Raw genomic sequence first — 17,961 nt, 5'->3', positions numbered from 1 at the left:
ATCAAACACCATTACCCTATGTAAATGTGTGATTACATAAATGGTATGCCTCTACTTCATGTACAAATAGAGAAACAAGATGTATCCCATTTGTTTACAATAAAAAAAAATTAAAAAAAGAACAAAGTGTAGCCATGGCCATGATTTATAATGTCATATGAACTGTAGTTTCTTTAGCTTCATGTATTTGTCAAGACTTGGCAGGTGGGGAGGACTCCTAACAATGCTATCAAAAAATGACAGCTTGTGTCCTTAATCTAAAATAAAGTAACTCAAAGAGACAAAGAGGGTGAGGTCAGACTGAGAAAAATTATCTATAGTCTACTGATCATTTCTATTATAAAATAGAGTAGCCATGATTTTTTGGAGGAAAGGAATGAAACACTTCATTGAAAAATAGGATCTGTAATATCTTGCAATATGTAAAGAAGCAAATCAGGATTTTCACTGAAGAAAATTACTATTTTTAAAAAATTAAAAAGTTGAGAAGCCTTAGAATTTTTTCTAAGAATGCAAAAGCAATAACTGATGAGTAAGATGAAGGCATAAATAATAGTTCTGAAATAAGAATAAAGGAATTCTCCAGGAAAAAAAGAAAACAATAACGAAGAATAAAAGAACACAATTGTAATACATAAACAAAGTCACAAACAAAATCACCATTCTTTTTTACTGAAAAATGGAATTATCTCTTAGGTGCAACTAAATGAATAAAAAGCAAATTGTGCATGTAGGATTAAATTTAAAATCCCACTTGTAGTCTGGGGGTGTAGCTTGGTAGTAAAATGCTTGCCTAACATGTGCAAAGCTGGCTCTCCAGGATGAAAGGAAGAAAGAAATCTCACTTTCATCCAGAAGTTCAAATAAGTTGCTCTAAAAGGAAAACAATATTAACAATAAAAACACAGAATTCTCAGACTGTTCCTCTACAATAGCCAATCGCATAAAGAAATAGAGTTATACATACTGGGCTTTGAGGAGTAAGTATTTTGACTCAGAATGTAATACATAGTCAAGATGTTATTCATACATAACAGTGACCAAAAGAAATTCCAAATAAATGTGGTTCAGAGAGCTTACAACCCACAGATTCTTTTTGAAACTCCTTCAAGATGAGTCAGGAGTCGAAATAATGAAATCAAGCCAACATAAAACCAGTCAACAATTTAAATAAATTTCCAAAAATCAGCTTGTATGACTGTTTAGAAGTAATCATACTTCCAAAAATAATGAATGCAAAAGAAACCAGTTAATGTACAAATAGTAATTTGGTGACAATAATTTAAAGTCAAAATATTAGGTTATAATAATAAACAGAGGAAGGGAAACATTGGCACATCACATCATGGTTTTTTAAAAAAAAGATGGCCCTATAATCAAATTGACAGGGTTAAACTGTGACTCTGTTTTTAAAATTTACCTAACTATTCCACGTCTAATTTTTCCAATATGTAAAAAAGCGGATAAAATTAGTTCCTATCTCAAATATTAAAGGAAGAAATAAATGAGATAGATATTAAATGTCTTGGGATATAATAAGTACTCATAAAGATTAACTATCACAATTGGGGTTTAACTTTTTATTGAGAGTCATATCTGGAAAGGATCTGAGGTTTTATTACAGCATACTGGTGGTTCTGTTCAGATTTGCTATAAACTTTATATTTGAGAAGTGTTTGTAAGTCTGAACTTTTTTAAGCATGAACTGCATTTATGCTGAATTTTTTCTAAAACCTCTGTGAAACTTACACTGGAGATGTACAGCCAACCTTTTGCATCTTTGGGTTCTGTACCTGTTGATTTAACCAATCGTGGATCAACAATATTTAGAATAAAACATATGTCTACTGAATATGTTCAGACTTTTTTTTGCTATTATTCCCTACACAATACTGTATAACACAGAATATATACATTTTACATAGCATTTACACTTTATTATAAGTGGTCTAGAGATGATTTAAAGTATACAGGAAGATGTACAGAGGTTCTAATGCAAATACTGTGCTTTTTAATAGAAGAGATTTGAGAATTCACAGATTTTGTTATCTGTGGTGTTCCTGGAACCAATTCCCTGGTGATACCCAGAGAAGATTGTATTTGACTTTTTATTCATGGATTCTGTTTGAATATATTTAGATTTGCTCTAACTCTGTGAAAATGACATTGAAGGGTATCTGATCTTTTATGTATAAATGTATTTTGACTTCCAGCAAATTGTCTGTAACTTTAACTTTCCATTGCAGAAAGGTCTGAGCATTTGTTTAGGAATGGTGCTATGTTCATCTGATAGGCTCTAACTTTTGTTTAAAGTTACATTGGAGAATCACATGTGAGTTTCCTTGATACAAATTATTTTTTATCTTGAATTTTTAAAATTTTAAGAATTTTAACTGATACATAAAAACATAATTATCATACCTGTTTTTGTAGTACCAGGTACTTTTTATTTTCAGCATTGGGATGGAACCCAGGGATTTGCATATGCTAGGCAAGTTCTCTACCACTGAGTTACACCCCGGCCTATGTGCTATTGCTATGCATGTATACCTTGTGTAATGTTTCAGTCAGGTTAAATTACAAAAAGTTACCCTAGAGAAGTATCTGAATTTCGTTTGTGGATGTAGCTTGATTCCATCCAGAAATCTAAGTTCAAAACTGACCTTTCTAACCCTTAGAAAGGTACAGTTGTCAAAGTAAAAAAGAACAAAAAATTTTGTTTAGTAACATATTTATCTTCTAAATATTTCAACTTGTGGTAGATAAAGTTCCATTTGTATTTTTCTCCTGAACTCTACAAATATAGAATGAATGAAAGAGGTTCAGGTGGAGGAATTCAAGTAACACTAACCTTGGAAAGTGAGTCACAGAACATAGTAGTAATGGGGAAAATATGAGCTTTTATAATTATATCATTTGTAATACTGGAAGTGTCTGGTATTGCTAAGATTAGCAGATTTACAAAGGAAAGTTTGAATAGGTGACATGGCTCAAGTAAACAAAATCCTCATTTATAATAACAGGGAATTCGTTAATGTTGTTTAAATGATTAAATAAACAAATGGTAATATGAAGCATAGTATTTAGAAAAACAAAACTTTTAGAGGCTCTAAAAATATAAACATGTAGAAGTTGTTGCCTTTTATGGATTGTATTGGGGCAGGGATATGCCAGATATATTTCTTTTCATTATAAAACTTTGTATTTAATTTTTAAAATATATTTTATTTTTTAAAAATTATATGTACATATATATGTATAATTATTCAAACATAACTACCAAAGTATTTCAAGTAGACTTAAGTATTGAAACTTTAGAAGACTATTTTGACTATTGAGCTTATCTCAGAATGGGAAAGAATTTCTACATAGGAAATAAACATTGAGAGAAATAAAGATAGAATTCCATCATCACACTGATACCGCCATTTACCGGTGACGAGTTCTGCTCCTTCTAATGTTGAAGATTGAACACTAGAGAAGCACGCCAAGGCAAGCATATTAAGCAGGTTTTATTTAAAGCTAATAATACAGACTTCTCCCGGCAGGGAGAAGGGGGCCATGGCTGATGTTCAAAAGTCCCAAGAAGTGAGCGCACCCTACATCTTTTATAGGTTAAATTCCCAGTTCTCTCCTCCCCTTATCTCTCTTTCCTGCCTACGTGACTAGGCCTGGTTTTGCATTAAGTGCAAAGCCGTGGGCAGGGGGAGGGCCAAGGTGATTCAGGCAGGCAAGGGCCCAGGGGGCATTAATTAGCAGTTCCTGGCTTGCAGTCCTTGATAAAGGCAGGCAAATTTGGTAATCAATGGGCTCTGGAGATCCTTGACATTCCATTCATTCCAGGGGCAGTTTCCAACTTCCAGAGGCAGATGATTTTATGGCCTCCATTTCCTCGATTTGACCCGATCCCCTATTTCTACACTAACTACCTGTTCCCAATTCTGGCTTCAACATTATGAAAATACAGGATTAAAATGCAAACAACATATCAAGAAATAATGATGATACATAAAGTAATATTATTAAAGTGGAAAAGGATTATAAAATTCAATAAAATAATGACATTTATTATCAGTGAGTAAAGAAATGGACAAAATAATTTACAAAAAGAAAAAGCGTAGTAATCTAAGAAGTGAAAATTAAAACTCCAAGTGATATCATTTTCTCATGTTGTATCCCCTAAGATATTGAATGAGAAGATAGAATTGGCAATTGTAATTAATATAACCATTTTTACAATGCAAATTATCAACTTATGAGTTTTAAAACTTCACCTTTTAACCTAGTGATTCTAATTTTAGTAATTTTTCTTAAGAAAGATCATTATCAGAGGAAAAGATAAAATTACAATAGATCTTGTCTTATGGATCTCAACTATCTTTATTTGTGATTTTAGGGTTGAGCAGCAGTCCAAGCCAAAAATTGTTCAGAATGCTTCACTTTGCTGTATCAGCAGGTTACAGAAAAGGAAAGTGAAAAGGAAGTGACATAAGAAAATGCAGGTGAGTAAAAGCCGTATTGCTTACAACATACATGTGTCTGACTTGAACAAAGATCAGTTGGTGGTTTGTTGATAGGTTGAGATTCAGATACTTGCTATAATAAGTAGGTTACAGCCTGTTAGCACATCAAATAAAGCTACAGGTCACTATATACAAAGAAATGTTAGGCCAAACAATTCAATTTAACAAATAGATCTACAGATGATAGGTAGACAGAGTATTTTGTTATGAATATTTTCTAGTATATAATTTTAATAATGGAAGCATATTAAGTTTGAAATAGTGGATTAAATAGCGAAATATATGATAGAATATTGTATCAAATTATATGATAAAATATTAAACACCCCCTAGGTATCATCTGTACAATAAAAGATTGAGTGTAAAAAACCAGCAAGCCATAAAAGAGAAAGAACATGGCACCAAAACAAACAATAAAGTCAATTCGTTTTCCTGGATAATGTGATTATAGGAAATTTGTATATCATTATTTGTTACTTTCCACATATTCCAAAACAGGAACATATTAATTTTATGATCCAAAACCAAGAAATTTTTATAACAAAATGAAGAAAGAAATGTATTTTGGGATAAATTTCTTACCAAAGAGTTAACTGGAGCACAAATATGTTTCAAAAATTATATTAAAATACATATCAAACACTCACAAAAGAGATTTTATAATTTTGGTGTCAACTCTTTCCTTTTCTTAAAATATTAGCAAAGGACATAGCTAATAAGACTCAAGGGAGCTTCTGAGTTCCAGTCTCATTTCAGGTCCACCTCCTCTGGTGTATCCATCCACTGTCTGTTTACAACACCATGCACAATGAATCACGAAGACCTGATTGCTTCTTGAAATCAGAGCTGTAGAACAAATTAAGAAAGCTTCAGATTGTCATTACCCAAATCCACCATTCTCAAAATAAATATACTACATTCCTCAACCAAAAATATATGTGGGAAGAAAAGTATCTTTCAATAGCCACAAGCAGAATTTTTTCCCAGGGAAAAATTGAATACACTTTTTAAAATTTATTTAATTATGAAAACAAGGACTTCTGATCATTTATTCATTTATTCAAATACTGAATATTTATTCAATATTCCAAATATTCATAAAATTATAATCTCTGTTGGGGACTGAGCAAGGCTCCAGTTATAAGACAGCAACCAAAAGCAATAAATCACAAGTTCAACAAAGCTTACAGTCTACTTTTGAGGTGAGTGTTAAGCAAAGAAACAAAGCATGGTTACCTGCTGTGGGAAATCCCTTGAAACCCAGGATGACTTTGGAAAGAAGCGTTCAAGGCAGGGAGATTAAACTGGTTGTTCTTGGTAGTGACAGACTCTTGAAACCAAAGGAAGTCATGAGATGGATACCAAAACGGAAGTCTCTGGAGGCTGGACCTCAATACAGTGACAAGCAGGGGCTGGGAGAAGGGATAGTCACTGGAAGTTTCTCAGTGGTGGAAGTGTCTCAATGGTGGAAGTGTCTACAGGACTTTTAATAACAGGAAAATCTAATATGCAAGTTTAAGTGGTTTAGTGTAATTCTCTCTGCTGTAATCCCCTCTATTAACTCACTCTTGGTGAAGCTGGCTTTACACACAGCTTCTTGGTTGTGGCATTTTGGGGAATAAAGGCACCAATATATTGTCCAATGAGAAAACGTGATGTGGGTAAAAATCAAAAGATGGAACTAAGATCCAGTCAGAGGGGTAAAGTGGAGTACCTGTGAATCCCTTGAAATGTTGGAAGAAACTCATAAACAGTGTTAAGGGGAGGGAACAGGAAAGAATTGTACCTAAGGCTGAAGCGTGGGGTGATTTAGGTAGCCAAAAGATTTGTTTTTTTCCTGTAGCTGATATCTTTGGGTGACATGACCAGAAACAATTGTTTTTTATTAAATTATTTTCTAATATGAATCATTTACCCAGGAAATATATGTAGATTTTAAAGAATAAAACAAAACTCCCATTTACTTTAAGAAAAATGACATTCTTGGGACCAGTCATGCATCACTTAATAAGATGGGAATAAATTCTGAGAAATGTGCCATTAGGCAGTTTCACTGTTGTGAACCTCGGAGAGTGAGTATATGAACACAAACCTAATGTGCCTATTGATGCAGCTGAGAGAAACAGTAAACCCAAGATGTGTGAGGCTGTTTCTGGCATGACATGGCATAGTGTTTACAGTAAACATGCTTTTGTATGAATAACACTCTAAAAAAACAAAAGAATTGCATGGTAGACACACAAACCAATAACACATTTATTACCATTATTCACTACTATATACTGGACATAGCTACACTGCTATACTTCAATCCCTTTGGTAACTTGGTAGGTTCGTTTAAACCAACATCACAACAAACATGTAAGAAATACCTTGCACTATGATGTAAGGAGAGCTACAATGTCACTTAGTGGCAGATCCTTTCAGCTCCATTAAAGTCTTATGGAATCACTATCCTATATGCCCCCTGTCATTGACTGAAACATTATTGTGTTGTGCATGACTTGACAAGAATTCTGAGATGCTCAGTTAGACATTTTTCTAGCAGTTGTCTGACCCAGATGTTGGTTGATTAAGGAATTTCCAAAACCAGTCCTTTTTATTTTTGGATACCATCTGTAACAGCTTAATAAAGAATTTTTATTTTAAAGATCTTTTGGTCTCAAAATTTTGACATGATGCTGTACTTGAAAAGCCCTGCTGTGCCATTTATATTGCTTTCTCTAGCCAGACGTAATCATTATCTTAACATATATTTCTTCTCTTTTCATTTTGTTACCTGTGCACATTTCTTTAAACAATGCATTGTCTAGTTGTGAAAATAAGGGTCAACCTCCAGCCAACTCTTTAAAGGCACTCAGTCTATGTTAGCTGCACCTCTTAAGAGGAGACAGGATGAAAACAGTTTCTGCTCAGTGAATGACCTCCCTCCCCCAAGCACTTGCTGAAGCCCCTAGTGGCTCTTCTTATTTGTAAGTGTACTGAATGGACAGTACACAAAATTTTCAAACTTCCTCCATGGAAAAGTGGGATCAGGCTTTAATCCAGACTGAGGTCCTAGGAATCAAAGCTGAGACTGGGTTACCACTTGTTGTAGTGTGTGGCAGGGTACACATTGGAGACAGTGTGATCTGGGAGAGAATAAACCTGCCTCAAAAGAAGCAGCCCAACAAGAGAGCTGATTGCAGGGTGGCTACTGGCCTAACCCCTTGAACATAGAGAAAATCCTATATTCAGGTCACTATTGAATCCAAGGGTTCTCACTCAGGGAACTGAAGAAGTAAGCTTTGCTTTCTCCCTGTGATGTTCAGTAACAGAACAGGTTGGGCCATTTGGATATGCCAACGGCATGATTTATTCCTTAGACTGACTTTCCCAGAGTCAGCAGGAGATGCAATCAGACTGAAGCACCCAGGAAATGTCCAGGCACTTTTATACACAGCTGGAGGTCCCTCCCCATTTTCTCTCCTGCTCCCTCAGCGCTCCTTTGGAGTGGTCTGTCTTGTAACCTGACTCATGCTTGATGTAGGGTAGACCCTTATTTCAGGTCCTTCCTTTGTGTCTTGATGATCAATGGGTTTACGTGTTTCCTTCCATGATAAATTCTGTGGCAATGGTTGAAATTAAACTGACGCATCTGTTTCACTTGTTCTGCTTCACAGAAGAGGGATCTTGGTTTGATTATCTTTTCTGTGTGTTTATTTGTTTCTAAAATACTGTGAAATGTGAAACTTCAATTGTTATATCACATTTTTCTCTGTAGACAGTGTGGTCATTGAAATATTGACCTAATATTGTCAACCCAAATTAAAAAACAATCAGAGAATCTCCAGAGACTACTGGTATTTATTTAGGAACAGCAGAGCATTGAGTGGGAATATACCTGCCTCATAAACTAGGGGTGTATTCAAGAAGGTTGGGACAGGGAGTTTTCAAACAGGAAAAGGAAGAGAATTGCATCAAGCATTTTGAAGCAGTCATAATGATATTACCAAGAGTGGCATCAGTCGGAGGTTACTCAGAGACTTGCTGGGCAGATGTCCTAATAGAAGTGCCTTTTGTATAAAGTTGTTGCATCCTCTCTGCAGGCTTGTGGTTCTGGCAGAGTCTTTTGTAATACCTACTATCAGGCAATTGTACATAAGAACACTTCTTTCATAACCTCCTGACTTTGTTTTTGGTTAGGGTTGGCATAACTGACTGCATTTTGAATTTGGCAACTTTAGCATTTCTTTCACATTATCAACAAATCTTATCATTGTTTTCTAGTCATTGTATTTGTTTGTTGGTTCTTTTCTCCTAATTTTTCTGCCTTCTCTGGTTTTAATTGAGGATTTCTCATAATTCTACTTTATATCCTCCATCAGCATATGAGTTATAATCAATTCTATTTGGTATCTAATAGATATTGCCATATACTTTCCAAATGTATCTTTATCTAGGACAAGTTTGTCTTTATTCAAATCACTCTACATAGCTTCACATGTAGTATAGATAATAGAATATTTCAGGTTTCTTGCTCCTACAATTTATAATATTACTAACATTCATGGACATGTAGTATATAAATATTTTGAACTCAGTTGTGATATTTGTACATGAACACACTAAAAGCCACTAAATTGTGTACTTTAAAAGGTTAAATTTTGTGTTATATGAATTATATTTCAATAAAGTTGTTATCAATAAAAACTTTCATACTGTATGATTCTGCTTTTAAGAAAATTTGAAACAACACTATTACAGAAATGGAAAACAAATGAGTGGCTCCCAGGTGCTATGGTGGGGGAGGGAGGGAGAGGGAACCAGACAGTGGACTTTAAAGGGGCTAAAGAGAGGAACTTTTGGTGATAGAGCTGTTCAAGATCTGGACTGTGACGGTGGATACATGTAATTACACATATGACAAAACTGTGTAAAACTAAGTACACAGATGAGTACAAGTAAAACTGAAGAAACCTGAATATGACTGGTAGATTAGATCATTATTATTACCCTGATTGTGACATACTATAATTTTGCAAGTGTTTTCCATGAAAAAAAACTTTTATAAAGGGTTCAGACAATATCTTTGTACTATTTTTAATAATTGTGTGTGAATCTAAAAGTATCTCAAAAAAATTGTAATTAAAAGTGCATAAAGTAACCAAGACATTCTTCCAGGTATATAGATACATAAGCTGTGGTGTGGCTATACAGTGGAATATTATTTAGTGCTAAAAAGAAATGAGCCAGTTTCCAAGTCACCAAAAGACTGGAGGAAGAAGAAAGATGTTTAATTAAGTCAAAGAAGCCAATCCAAAAAGACTGTATACTGCTTGATTCCAACTACATGACTTCCTGAGAAACACAAAACTGCAGAGGCAGAAAAGAAACAGTGGTTTCCAGGTGTGAGAGGGGAAGTATAACACAGTGGAGTTTAAGGGCAGTGAACCCCCTCTCGTATATTCATACTATAATGATGAGTACATGTATCATACATTGTCAAAACTCACAGACTGTATACTGAGAGTGAGCCTTGAGGTACACCATGAACTCTGATTGATAATGGGATATCAATATTGAATTATTATTTGTATACAATCTGCCTCTCTGGAAGAGGATGTGAGAAGCACGGAAGATGATGGGGGTGTGGTGAGGAGGTCTATCATGCATGTGGGAAGACTCGGTGCTATAAAGTGATCTGAAAATTTTAACTCTATTATCTTTTTAAATGTGTAAAGTTAAAAACTACCTCTTTTCTTCTTTCATTCTTCCTCCCTTTTTCCTTTCTTTCTTTCTTTCTTTCTCTTTCTTTCTTTTCTCTTTCTTTCTCTCTCTCTTTCCTTCCTTCTTTCTCTCTCTCTCTCATTCTTAAAAACACTATCACAGCATAAGTTACTCACCTGTATTTGAATTTGCTGAATTAATCAATGCTTCTTCTCCCTCTCTTTTTAAACACATTGATCAACATACATGGCAATGCAGAAAGCTTAGGACTAGCAAACTATTCTTTAGCATGTGTAATCATTTATGAACCATCCAAAACTGTTTTTTATCATTTGTATCTGTACTGTACAATAATCAAATATTATTAATGTACAGTGAGAAAAGAGAGCTGCTACATGTAATAAGATTAAGCTGGAGATTTTGGAAGAACTCCATAGACTCAACTCATTAAGAAATTTCTTTCAAATGGAGACTAGGAGAAACATCTGCAAAGTATTGGGAATTTTTCATTTATAAAATTCTAGCAATATTCTGCACTCTGATTTGTAAGAATTCAACTTTAAATAACTGCAAATTATTATAGATATATTTTAGTCAAGAAAGATGATAAGGCAAATCCTGGTTCAAGTCACTTTTTTAACTTAAAAGAAACTGGTGAAGTTAATGTCTTGAATTTTCATGATTCCCGTCTTGCCAATGAATTCTGACTGGCCAGTCCTAGGCATGGTAACTGTAAGGATTTATACTTGATATTCTGTACATGGAAAGTCTAATTGTGCTGAAATGTGGATGTGGTGTATCTACAGATGATGGATTTAGAAATCTGTCAAATTTGTGTAGAAACATTCCTAAAAGAATCTGGAGAATGTCATATGAACCGTGAGTAATTCACAGTTTATAAATTACAGTGTTGTGGTTCTGTGAGAAGAGGGGGCTTCAGGCCTCAAAATCAACTGTGGGACAGATTCTGAAGGATTTAGCACACAATTTTCCAACACACAACATAGAGATGAGATGGCATATGCCCACATATATGGAAGGAGCAGTGGTGGAGAGGAGAAGAAAGTTTTATTTCATGGCTTTATACCACCATCTACATCTTTTTAACAACATCCTTCTACAGTTTTTAGAGCCATGGAAATGTGATCCATTGTTCTTTCTACTTGCTTTCCAAAGCTTATTGACATTTCTTCCACAATGGCAGAATATGATTTTTAATGGGCTGGTAGGCGACATCACTCATATCCAAATGGAGGGCTGCTGGTATATTTGTCATGCAACTTGGCCTTGCAGTTGCAGTTGAAAGCTGCTGCTGTCAAAGGAAATGTTTGGACGATTCAGCCAAGTAGGTGGTTTATTGGTTTTGGCAACAGACAACAGGTGAATATTTCATGGAGGAGAGAGGTTTTAATAGTTGTTTATACAATCTTCCCAGCCATAGCCATGGTTATTTAGATTGGTGAATTGAACAATATTTCATTCCTCATGAGCCTGCTGACTTTTGTTGATGGGTTGATGTTGCCACTATTTGCATTACATGATTGGAATAAAGTTCTCACTTCACCAATATAGTCTCCAGCTCCCTTGAGGAGCAACATCTAGGCTTTGGGGCATCTGTATTAGACAAACTCCTCTAGTCCTCTGCCAATTTGGCAGGAGCCTGCAAAAAATTACTGCTGCACCTTTTTAATGAGGTTGGAAGTCTACAGAGCCCCAGTGACTCTGGCTACAGCATGCATTTAGTCACAAGAGCTTGCCTGTTAGCAAGTCTGTAACAGCATGTTGAATACCCACTTCCCCAGGGATTCTGAATATACTAGATGTGCACAGTACAGACACCTTGTCCATTCTGATGGGAAAATCAGGCCCATTGTATGCAGCGTCTGAAGTCACATTATTTACACTTACAATATGCAAAACACTTTCACACACAAAAACAAAAGAACAAGTCAGTGGGTCTGAGAAGCCATGTGGTACGTTAAAAAGACAATTTCCTTAAAACATATGCCATCTCTATTCTGCTATCAATATTTACTAGCTATGTAATTCTAAGGATTCCTCTTGTAGGAGAAAACATTAGTTTCTAGCATGATAAGTAATGGGGTTTGGAGAGTCGGCCTCTCAGTCATACTCAGATTTGATGTTCAATGACAAAAAAGAAAAAATATTTTGAAGCAAGATAATTTTATCATACAACTAAGAAAAGTAAGATTCAAATTGTGAATGATTTGGTGAAATATTAGAAAATAGTAGGTATTTATGCTGCAAAGTGAGCATAAGATGGAGAAAGAGAAAAATCCTCTTTGTTATCCATATGGCCAAGGGCATATCACTGAAACTATCTGAGCTTTGGTGTCTATATTAGTGCAATGAAAACAACACCTGCCTCACCTTGACACAGGGACTATAGGAGATCGTTGGTAAGTATACACTCTGTAGAGGAGAAAATATCATGCATATAGGAGGGGTTACTATTTGGAGCACAAAAATGGCCCAATTCAGTCCACAGTGATTTCATGTACCAGTTATCAACTTTATCTGGGCTTTACATAGAATATATTCTATAATTCTAAAATAATAATAATATTCTAGTAATAATTTTCTAATAATTATCTCCCTATATTAATGGAACTCCTAAAGGCTCCTTTTATTACAATCTGCCATGTACTAAGCAATGTGCCAAGCATTTAAATGCACAATTTCATTTAATTCTCACAATCTAACAAAGAATGTCATCAATCACATTTTACATTTGAGGAAATTAAGATTTATGGAGGCAAAATCCTGTGTGAGATCCTAAAGTTAAGACAGGCCAGTTCCTGACTCCAGCACAGGTCTTTAGGAGACAGATGAAGCTAACCATCATATCCATCCATGTCAAAGAGAGTTCCCCCAAAGTAAGACAAGCTTCCAGACTTTTGAATCAGACTCTTTTAATAGCTTCCAATATCATTTAAATGGTGCATTGCATTCTCAGAGACTGATAGTTAATAAAGTGTTCTCCAAAGGACTATGCAATGACTTCTCTCCCCTGGCACCTCCGGATGATGGTCTGCTTAGGATGCAGGCAGGTGGTGCAGGACAGGGGCACTAAGTTACATCTCTCTCATTTGTTCTCTACAACAGTCCTGTAACTTGAGTAGATGTGATTTTCAATCCTATTTTTAGAAATGGAAAAACTTGGACTCAAAAAGTGTTCTTTTGATATCTCATCACTTCTCCCCTCCTGAACACACTCAATTCCTACCAATTATTGCTCCGTGGGAAAGAGTTTTATCTTGAGGGCTTGGAGTAATAGCAAGTCATCACCCAGCCCCTTGCTGACTCTGTTGCCCACTGCTTTCCCCATCATTTCCAGTGACCCTTTCAGAGGAGAAAGTGAAATTCTGGAATGAACCAGATTAACTTAGTCATTTCCATTATTCATTTCAGATTAGTTTAGTCAGTCATAATTCATGTTCAAACCTTCCCATAGTGCCATACTTCTTCTCAACTTTGGCTATAAATTTCAGTTGAGATTGGTTTTCTGGTTGCTCAAGGTATGAGAGTGAAACAGTCTGAAACTATGGTCAACCCTAGTCACTGTCCTGCCTGCAAATGGTCACCTGCCTCCGAGCCTACCAGAGGGACTCATGTTATCCTCCTTCTATTATATTTCTATTATATTCTATATATGATAGTATTATGTATCTAACACACATATATGCAGAAAACTACGACATAATTGATAATCTTTTGTAGCCATAGGATGTTCTATGTGCATATGTATGCTTATATGTATGGCAGTGCACATATAGGCATGCCATGATCATGGCAACTTTGCATGTGTTCACATCAATCATGCACAAAGAAAGGTTTAAATCACTGATTTGCATCTTGGCAGAGCATGGGAAGCTTGTGAGGAGCTGCTTCCAGGCCACCTCCCTCTCACCTTCTCAATTTCGTCTCTCACCTCCCCATCTCCCTGGGAAGGCTGTCACCAGACTGTTTCTCATCTCCTCTCAAGTTTTGAGGAGGCTGAGATCTTTGCTCTCATTCCCTGAATGACCCAGCTGCAGACTGCAGTCAGTCTAAGACTGCCTCCTCAGCCAAGGGGGACCTGTCATGCCACTGTCAGCTGGCCACTTTTGTCTTGGTGTCACCCTGGGTAAGTGTCTCAAGAAACTGCCATCTTTAGTTGCCCTTCCTTCTGCTGTTTATAAAAGAAATAAACAGTCTTTACCTTAAAAGATTATTTGTTCTTTGTGGGTTAAGTCTGCCAGGCTTGGGTCCTCCTTCTGCCTTATACTTGACAATGTGTGTGCGTGTTTGTGTGTGTATTTTATACAAAAAAAAGAGGTACTCTTGCACCTCATCTCTCTGCATGCTCAGGCTTGTTCCTAAACTCTCCTCTTTAATCTTCTCTGGTTTTAGAGCCTCTTCATAAATCTAGAGACATACAACATTTCAGTCCTTTTCCTTCAGCTCCAGGCTGGAGCACACAGTGAATGTGATGACTCAGCTCCCTGAGCACACCACTACCAGTCTTTCTCTCCGCCTCTTTCCAAACTTGATGGTTTATTTATGCAATGCTGATGTGTAATATTGCCAGGCACTGTCTGAGTACTATACACACTTTTACTTTGAAACAAACTTGAAGTATTTCTTACAGATGAGGAGTAAAAGGAACAGGGAATTTAACTAATTTGCTGAAGATCAGAAAGTGCCAGAGGTGAGATTTAAACCACTGGCATCGGAGAATGAACTGAAAACCATTCACATATGCTCCATCTCTGCTCTGGTCTACAGTGCTATTAATTTAAAATGGCATGTGTACTTCTATTGCTTATGCATTCATTAGATTATCCTAATGAAAAATGAAACTGTTTATCTCATTTCCACTTTTTAACTTCTCTAAATTTTCTTTTCTTAAACTTAATTTAATCGACACATAATAACTATAAATCTGATGTATGATGCTCTGTTTCATTATAAGGATGCATTGTGTACTGATAAAAATAAGAGTAATTAGCAAATTTGTCACCTCAAACATTTATCATTTCTTTTTGGTGAGACATTCAAAATCCTCTCTTCTAGTTATTTTAAAATAGATAATCCATTACTGAGAAGAGTCACCCTACCATACAATAACTTCAGAATTTTTTTATTCTGTCTTACTATACCTGTACCTGTATATCAACTTCTACGTACCTCCTTCCCCTTCTCCTACTTTGCCACTGGTAACCACTATTTTACTCTCTACTTCAATGTAGATTCTGTATACCATATTTGTTTTTCTGTGCCTACTTTATTTCACTTAACATAATATCCTCTAGGTGCTCCCATGTAGTTGGAAATGATATAATTTTATATTTATGGCTGTATAGTATTCCACTGTGTATGTACATATTTTCTTTATCTATTCACCCAGTGATGGACATTTAGTTTAGTAGTTCCCATATCTTTCCTATTGTGAATAATGCTGCAGAAAACATGTAAGTGCAGCTATATCTTCAACATATTGATTGTATTTACTTAGAGTATATACCCAGTAGTGCAATTGCTGGGTTACATGGTCAAGGTTTAACAGTTTCAGTCTGTTTTGTAATCATAATTATGTTTTAAATACTTTGTTTATGGTTGAATTCAAAAGTTTAAAAGTTAAGTAACAGTATTAACATTGTTATGACTGAAAATATTGTTCATTTCATGGTAAAGTAGTCTGCTAGAATTATAAGCTCTTATGATCCCATGATATAATCCCTGGATGGCAAGTGTTTATAGCACTTAGATAAAATATGTTGTTTTCTTATTCTGCATCAGTTGCTTAAGACATGGTGCATTTGGCTTTGTTTTTATTTGGACCACCATTTTTAGAGCTTTCTTGTTTTTCTTGGCATTTCAAATTGCCTTTCTTGTTTCTTTTGTCTAAAGAATAATATGCCTTAACATTTTTTCAAATTCATCCAAAGCCCTAACTATAAGGTCTATAGCATGAAATATTCTATTTTTCCCCTAGACACATTTTTCCTGGAGTTTTCTGCTTTGCTGCCCCAATTTCAAAGGTTGTTCTCTCGATAAATTGTAGAGTTGTCATCCCAGGACTTTTATTTACAACCTCTCTGTTTTCAGGATCTCCTTTCTGTTTTGTATCTGGTTACTTATTTTAGTGAAGCAGATCTTCAAGCCACATTAGCTGCCAAGTGTGTCTTAGGTCTCTGTATGGAACCACTGTTCAGTCGTTTCCTACATCTCATACATTTTATCCCATATCATCTCTCTTCCTGTCGTTTTTGTTCTGCATCTTAAAGTTTAATTTACTCTTTCCTCATTTTTTTTTTTTTGCGTTTTAAAAAATTTAAAGAAAAGTGTAGGTTTCTAGGTAGCTGTAAGAAACAATAGGAGATATCCTGTGAACCGTTTGCTCAGGCCTCCCAACGATAAATCTTGCTTCACCACAGTGCCTTACCTCAGCAGAGAATTGACATTAATAGAATAATCAATCTTTCATTCCTATTGCGTCAATGTAATATGTACTCCTGCATGTATGTAGTAGTTCTGTACAATTCTACTGCATATGTTGACATGTGTGACCAATATCACAGGCAAGACAAGGAACCATTTCCTTACAAGGATCCTCAGTGCTATCTTTCATAGTAACAGATGCCTGCTCTGTGCCTTGCACCTAACAGTTATGGTTAAGGTCTCTATCACTAAACTTTTGTCATTTCAAAAATGCTACATAAATAGGATCATACAGTATTCAGTCTTTGGCAAGTGCCTATCTACTTTTGCTATAATTTTCCGTACTCTTTCCATAGTGTCTGTATCACTTTATGTTCCCTCCAGAAATGTAGATGAGATCTGGTTTCTCTGTATCATCACCAGCATTTGGTATTGATAATTTTTAAGTTTTTTCTAGGTGTGTAGTGAAACTCCATGGAGGTGTTAATATACACTTAGTTAATGGCTACTGATGTGAAACATATTTCCTTGTATTCATTTGTTATTTGTTTATCATCAACAGTGAGATATTTGTTATGCCTTTTGCTCATTTTCTAACTTGATTGCTTTCTTTTATGGGTGAACTTTGGACTTTTTAAATATTCTAGGTACAGTCTTTGTCAGATATGTGGTTTGCAAATACTCTTTCCCACTCTACAGCAGTCTCTTAATACTTGTCACAGAGTCTTGCACCAGATTTTTAGTTGTGATGAAGTCAGTTTATCTATATTTATATCTATAAATAGTCTTCAGCTAACTGTGTGTCCATTCTGACGTTGATGAACATTTGGGTTGTTTCCAGTTTGGTGCTCTTACTCATAAAGTTGTATTAAAGTATGCTTTAATTAAAATCTTGAATATCCCTCAAAGTCCCGTGTGTTGAAAACTCGATTGCCAGCCTGCCGTGCTGTTGGAAGTGGGTGGGACCTTTAGGAGGTGAGACCTACTGAAAGGAAGTTAGGTCATTGGACACTGAATAATATTTTGAGACCTTAGCTCCTCATTTCTGTATTTGCTTCATGGTCACCACAAATTGAGTGGCCTCCTCTGCCATATGCTTGAGCCATGATATTCTGCCTCACCACAGACCCCAAAGCAATAGGCCAACCAAATGAAACTTCCCAAACTGTGAGTCAAAAATAAACTTTTCCTCCTTATAAGTTGATTTTCTCAGGTATCTTGCCACAGTGATGGAAAGCTAACTAACATGAAGCATTTTATAAGTTAGTCTGACCTATATTCTGAG

The 17,961-nt window shown here is 35.5% G+C and overlaps 1 long non-coding RNA gene across 1 annotated transcript in view; it reads left to right on the top strand.

The window, feature by feature from the left end:
• Window positions 1-17,961, top strand: part of LOC306659826 — a 784,421-nt gene that overhangs the window by 433,434 nt on the left and 333,026 nt on the right. The window lies entirely within an intron of this gene.

Source organism: Sciurus vulgaris (assembly GCF_902686455.1).
Source record: "Sciurus vulgaris genome assembly, chromosome: 4".
In the NCBI taxonomy this organism is placed as follows: Eukaryota; Metazoa; Chordata; class Mammalia; order Rodentia; family Sciuridae; genus Sciurus; species Sciurus vulgaris.
The sequence above is the reverse complement of the archived record's forward strand: the minus strand, read 5'-3'. Positions and strand labels throughout refer to the sequence as shown.